Source organism: Meleagris gallopavo, chromosome 13, assembly GCF_000146605.3.
Source record: "Meleagris gallopavo isolate NT-WF06-2002-E0010 breed Aviagen turkey brand Nicholas breeding stock chromosome 13, Turkey_5.1, whole genome shotgun sequence".
Lineage (NCBI taxonomy): Eukaryota > Metazoa > Chordata > Aves > Galliformes > Phasianidae > Meleagris > Meleagris gallopavo.
The window spans coordinates 7,800,476-7,806,623 of record NC_015023.2 but is presented as its reverse complement, the minus strand read 5'-3'; the positions used below and the strand labels follow the sequence as shown (position 1 = coordinate 7,806,623).

The 6,148-nt window shown below is 36.6% G+C and overlaps 1 non-coding gene across 1 annotated transcript; it reads right to left on the bottom strand.

Annotated features, from left to right (window-relative positions):
* Positions 1-5,821: 5,821 nt before the first annotated feature.
* LOC116217146 lies at positions 5,822-5,924 on the bottom strand. The gene has a single exon (XR_004161235.1). It is a non-coding gene; the product is annotated as a U6 spliceosomal RNA (small nuclear RNA).
* Between the last annotated feature and the right edge of the window lie 224 nt (positions 5,925-6,148).

Here is a 6,148-nt window from a genome sequence, read left to right as displayed (position 1 = left end):
TGTCTCAGGGAACAAACGGAATTCCAGTGAAGTCTCATAGCTTTGTCAGTGCAACGGCTTTCTCCATCCCAATGATACAACCATCAGAGGTACAGGAAAACTGATACATATATTTGTGTTTATTCATAGTCTGCTGATATAGAACTCATAATTACAGAAAAATTTAAATATTAAAAATTGTATTACTTGCCTATTCCATTTCAGATTGTGTTGCTTTAAGAGTTTTGTTTCATTTTTCTATGGCGTAATTATTATTTTTTTTTAAACAAACACTTATAAACCGTGCTTGCCTTAAAAACTAATGTATGCTGTTCTTAACGTGCTATTTATGGAGCTTGTATGTAAAGATGGGTACAATCATTAACAGAAATCCATGACTTCCAAAGTAAATATTATATGCATGGTTAGATTATCTTCTATTTATTAGACTGCGGATGCCATTAAAAAATGGACAGCCCAACATATATAGTCTTAAAAAGAATTCTCAGCATTTAAGACTGCAAGAATCTAGGCAGTTATTTCTTGGGCTATCCTTGTTGTTCTCAGACCTTGAAGCACCTACATATTTCATACAGAAATACCTACCAGGCAAGACTCCAATAAAACTTAGGCACCAAGTGGTAAAATAAAAACAGTAAGTGTCCTTTATCCCATGAATTCTCAAGGCACTGTACGATACAGTCATTTACCTACCACTGAAATGCAGCCACTTGCAGTGAGATACACAGCAGCTGTTTAACAGCCCACATTAACACTACACAGCAGTCTAGGACAGGCAGCAAGGAAGAATACCCTATTGAGAGGAAAGTGGAAAGAGAAATTACAAAACCTAACTATAATTACCAGGGTTGGATTTAGGCCAAGAAACAGTCACTATAGTATCTTGAATAACCACAATAAGTCTGTGGCTTGGTTTTATAGCTCAGCCAGGAGATGGCATCTCAATCACTGCAGAGCTCTCTGCCACTACATTGGGATGCTGCTTTTAGTGAAGAGCAAAAGGGAAGTCTGATGGAGTATCAGCTTCACACATAGTTGTCATGGTTCTTGCTGGCTAAAATTAGATCTTGAACATTAATTTAATGTGGAGATTTTCTGTTGATTATATCAGATTATGGAATTACACAATCATATACGAGGCTTCTGAGAATACAGAAATATTGGGCATGCAGGGAACACTGATATTCTTTGGGTATGTGCTTCATTTATTACAGCACTTATACAAGGGAGCCCTCAGAGAAGTAACATCTTTCCATTGATACTCTGGAGGGTTGGCTGCCACAAAATTACATATGCTTGTGTTTTTAATGAGATTTAAAATTTCATACATTATATATTACTTTCTACATTTAAGACGTTCACCATTATTTGGCTTATTTTGTACCTAATTTTGCATTTCTGACATGTAATCTCTCTGCATACAAAACGTTCTATAAAGAATTCCCTAAGAAATTTCATAGAGATGACATTTTGGATTTTTTCTTCAGCCCCCCAAAAAAAAGCTTATAGCATTTTCCTTTGCTGACATGTTTGCTGCAGGCATTCATTCATTGAGCATTTGTTTCTATCAACTCAAAAAATTTACCTTGGCCTGTAAATAGCTGTAGTAACTACTGAAGTAGATATTGTGTGTCTGCTGTCTGTTCTCATGTCACACATAATTTGAATCCTTCCAGTTTTCTTAATTTTTTTGTCTTCAGAATTTTTTTTTAATACCTAGTTTTATTTCTCTGAACATTATGAAAATAGTGATTAAAGAATTTTTATAGGGTAAAATGCTCAGCTCCTCTTACTTTAAATGCTAAATAAAGGGCCAGCAATTACACAAAATAAATTTAAGAACTATTTAGTTTTAACTGCTCCATCTTAGGAAAGTAAATCATTATGTAAATACACAGAGCCAGCTTTTTACATGGCCTTTCTTCATTTACATAATAAGAGATGCTAATCAAAGGTCAAAAAATGGCAGCAGATATTTCTGTTGAAAGTAGAGACAGATAAGGCTAATTATGATGGTAGTTTTAGCTCAAGGAACTGTTTTGATCTGCAAAGAGTTTCCAATAATTTTCAAAACTGTGTATTTAAATTAAAACATTGAGAACAGTAGGCTGTGCTTTCGACCAGTTTCCTGCACTAGCACTGCATTTCTGCTATGCTTAGATTACAAGCAGGAAGTACAGCTATTTCAGTAATTTAACTTTAAACACAATTTGAGAGTATGAAAAGGATAATGAATCAGTCTGAATATTTGTACAACTTGCTCTATGAGTACAAATCTAGGAGTTGTTCAAATCACTGTAATATAATCTTATTCATATGTGAAATCTTACTCCTCTAAGGAGTGAAAGGAGCTCTTCCTCCCTTTTTGGCCCTATAGACTATTCTAACCAATCCAGCCAGCTGTCACAACAGTTTCTCAGTTTGGAACTGCACCAGTTACACAACTATCAGTTACCCTCCAGTATGTCCCACTGATGGTCAAGCTAACAGGTTAGAAAGATTACTCTGATGCACATTATCATCTCTGGAGTGACGAAAGGGCCGTGGTTTTTCAGGATATAATAGGGTAGAATGGTAGCACATAGGATGTACCACATTATGTCACAGCAAACACCTCTCAGGAGAATTGAGGTGTTTAACTGTAAGTGCAGTCAAACATTAAATCACAGATTTATTAAAAGTATGCTTTTAAATTTTACAAAAAGGAACATATATTTGTACTCAGAATAACAACTGTTTTGGGAACAGGGGAAAAGAGTAAGAATTGGAAAGTTCTGACCATGCCAAATTTCCATCCGGTGGGTATATTCTACAACACAGTCCAACATCACATTTTCTTCCGGACTCTGAGGATCAGAAATTGCCAAGGAATAGCTCCTTAGTCTGACTCTTGGCACTTCTATGCTAAGTACTGGCTGCCATTCACTGAATCAAGGCAGGTGATTCTTGCCAAACCTGTTTACCTGGCATCCCTCACTGGCTCTGCTGTGCCTGTCTACTTCTACTTGCCTCCTAAACAAATAGCTCACTTCACTTTTGCACCTTTTCCCTCCCTTTTTACTTGAGCAACCAAAACTACAGCCTGTTTCCCAGCACTGATTTCTTGGTGACAATCATGGTGACAAGTATAAAATGACAGAGAAAAGCTTCTGACATTTCTGACTTCCACTCTGTCCCTGCTGATCATCTATCTCGCAAACACATGTAAAAAAAAAATATGCAAATCTGAACTTTACAGCTGCATTTATACCTGGCCTGGGATGTATTCAAATGCTTGCCCTATCTTTTATTTTACAGCAGGTAAGGGCACACTGGCACTATGTCAAGGTAATAAAATCTCCTGTTAGAAACACCTCGCAGGTCATTTGCTTTCTTAATTTCTGGGTACATGACAGACAGTATTTATCATTTACAGTGAGAAGGAAAAAGTCTTTAAAGACTTTTTATACTAGCACCTGCTCCTCCTATGACACTGAAAAAAAAATGATAGGAGGATATAAATAAGTACATGAAGTGGCTTTTGATTCTCATTCCTGTTTTGTTCTGAGAAACAGAAGATTAATAAAATTTCATACAAAAAGCTAGCATCAATTTTACATAGTCTCAGATATATAGTCATATTATGCTTTTGCAAATTAAAATTTAAGTCCTTGATCAGAAAAGTTCATGGCTATTCCATTAGAGACTGTCAAGAACTAAGTTCAGTCTGTATGCAGTCCCTACAAACATCTGTAGGTGTTGGAGCTCATGTTCAATTCTTAGTGTTCAATGTTTATTGGCAATGAAGATTCTATGAAATCAACAGATAAAGATAAAGAATTGTTACATCTGATTATTTCTTCTGAATTCTCAAAAATATACCTCTCCACACTATAATAAAGCATAAAATTTTTTACCTTGTATGCGATAAATAGAAAAGTAGTCACTGTGGATCTTGAGTGAAAGAACAACACAACAGTAAGAATCACAACTACACAAACTTAGCCTTCTAACGGTACTTAAGCATCTTGCTTGAGGCTTCCTTTCCCATTATGATTGTTTCTGCCAAAATACTCAAATGTGCTTAATGCACTCTAAAAACATTGCATAACACCCTACTCTTAAGCTTATGACTATCTGCCGTGTTTTCTTCTTCACTTCTAAAATCTTTAAAATGCTTGCTACTACAGTGAACAAGTTTGTTGAGCAGTTTGTGCTGCAAAGTGATTCCTTCTTTGGTTTGCTTTGGATGAAAGAAATGACTCTATACCAAAATACAGTGCTTTAGTGCATGCTTTCGTGGGGTAAACCATAGGCAACAGCCCTACAGGTTTGAGTACAAAAGCACTACTGAAACTTAAAACAGTAACCCTACATTTATAAAGCTCTCCTTATTTGTAGATTCTTATTAAGAACTTCTCAGCAGTAGCAGGAGAATTCAAATTCCATAAGCATTCATAGAAGCACCAACTAACAGGGAAATTATGTTTATTTCTGCATTCTAGTTTCTTTTTAACTTCTACTTTTGTTATAAAAATTAAATTTAAATGAGAGTATCAACTGCTGTCACTGCTTTCCACTCTTTTAGTCTTCTCTAAGCGTGCTCTCGGTAACGTTGGCATTCCCTCTGTCATTTATTTCACCTACCTTCTCCAACAACAAGAAATACAAACTTCATGCTCCTCTCTAGCATATGGAAATAACTAATTTGTAAAAACTGGAAACCAACGCAGCAAGATTTTAGCTAAGATCATCCTGAAAAATCTACAACATCAGAAATTAAACCCAATTATCAGAAAACATAGCTATGGGGACCACAGGGGAAAGCAGACAAACAGATAACACCTTAGACACAGAACTATCCTAAATGCAGAAGAATATTTACTGTTTGACCTACAGCTCACACACTCCACTGTCATATATAAATCACATTTTTGCAATACCAAGAGATTTCACTTGCAATTGCAGCAAAACCTCATCATAATAAACTGATCGACAGAACACTTCTACCTCACAAAAAATTGGTGAAAAGACAAGAAAACATTCCTTGTCTATATTTCATATTCAAAAACTTCCAACAATTTTAGTTGTAATTTTTATGTGATACATATAGAAAGATGGATATATTCAAGCCGTAGAATACAGAGTCAATATCTTTCCCACATACAACAAAATAAGCCATGTTGTCTGTTGCCTGCATGCACTTTTGCACACTGATTTACAGTTAAACTACCACCACAGAAAACTGAAATAATAACTTCTCAAGCACAGCTCACATATTTGCAACCACTTTCTTGAAAGGTGGCTATTAATTCCCCTCAGGGAATATTTGGTGGAAAGCAAATGGGTTATTTTTACGAGTTGATAAACTCATGACTTTAAACTCTGTTTTCTCAATTACCAGTACTGTACATGTACTGTACATTTAATTTGGTTCTTTGTTTGGAAAAGAGTTGAAGAATAGCAACCACATATGCGTGATATTTAATCACAACTACCTTCTCATGGGAGTTTATTACTCAGAAAAATGATTCATATAATTGTATATTAAGAAGTTGATTATTCCCACAAGTAATACCTTTTCAGTTCATGTGTTAAGCTTCAGTCTTTCCCTGTTGAAGAGAATCATAACAAGAATCATAGAATGGCCTGGGTTGAAAAGGACCACAATGATCATCTAGTTTCAACCCCCCTGCTATGTACAGGGTTGCCAACCATCAGACCAGGCTGCCCAGAGCCACATCCAGCCTGGCCTTGAATGCCTCCAGAGATGGGACATCCACAGCCTCCTTGGGCAACCTGTTCCAATGCCTCACCACCCTCTGGGTGAAAAAAGTCCTCAAAAAACATGGAATGCTTCACAAATTTGCATGCCTTTCTTGTGCAGGGGCCATGCTAATCTTCTCTCTATTGTTCCAATTTTTGTATATGCACTGCCAAAGTGAGCACTTCATCCCACTGGCCTCAGTCCAGCTATCCAGCTTGTCCAGATCCCTCTGTAGGGCCTTCCTAATCCCAGGCAGATCGTCATTTTTTCCTAACTTGCTGTCATCTGCAAACTTACTGAGGGTGCACTCAATCCCATCATCCAGGTTATCAGCAAAAATATTGAACAGGACAGGCCCCAACACCAACCCCTGGAAAATAAGGCTCATGACAAGTTGCCAGC